This window comes from Pelophylax lessonae, assembly GCF_965119305.1.
Source record: "Pelophylax lessonae genome assembly, chromosome: 5".
NCBI lineage: Eukaryota > Metazoa > Chordata > Amphibia > Anura > Ranidae > Pelophylax > Pelophylax lessonae.
This window is the reverse complement of record NC_138772.1, coordinates 157,099,179-157,099,934: the sequence shown is the minus strand read 5'-3', so window position 1 is coordinate 157,099,934 and position 756 is coordinate 157,099,179.

Genomic DNA, 756 nt, shown 5'->3' with positions numbered 1-756 from the left:
ATGTCACAACGTCACTTCTGGTTTACTCGGCTGCTAACGGCGCCAAATGTAAAAAACTGTCGGTATTCATAAATGCAGATTTCGGCATTTTGAATACTTCGAAGTGCAGTGGAGGGGTCTGGGGTCTTTTAGACCCCCTGATCCCCCCCCCCCCCCATAAAGAGTACCTGTCACTGCCTGTGACTGTGAGTCCCCATTCACACTAAGGCGACCTGGTCGCCTCACAGGTCGCCTTCCATAGAGAAGCTGCGGACCCGTTCTAATAGGAGCGACACAAGTCGCTCCGACTTAGAAAAAGGGTCCGGAGCTTCTTTGGGGCGACCCGGAGCAACCGTCATAGACTTCAATGTTATGAAGTCCGTGGCGGCCGCTCCGAGGTCGCGGCACGCTGCTCGCACCGCGACCTCGGAGGTCGCCCCCCCCCCAAGTCGGATCGCCCCAGTGTGAACGGGGCCTCACAGGGGATGTTTTCATTCCTTGTGACAGCAATAAAAGTGTTTAGATTTAAAAAAAAACAGTGCTAAAAATAAAAAAAAATAATAAAATAAATAGGAAAAGAAAAGAAATGTTAAAGCACCTGTCGCCGTGAGCATGCGCACAAAATAAAATGCATACCTAAGTCATGTTTGCAAATGAAAACGGTGTTCCAACCACACATGAGGTATCGCCGCGATCGCCAGAGCGAGAGCAATGATTCTAGAAAAAGACCTCCTCTGTAACTCTAAACTGGTAATGGTTAACAAATTTTAAAGCATC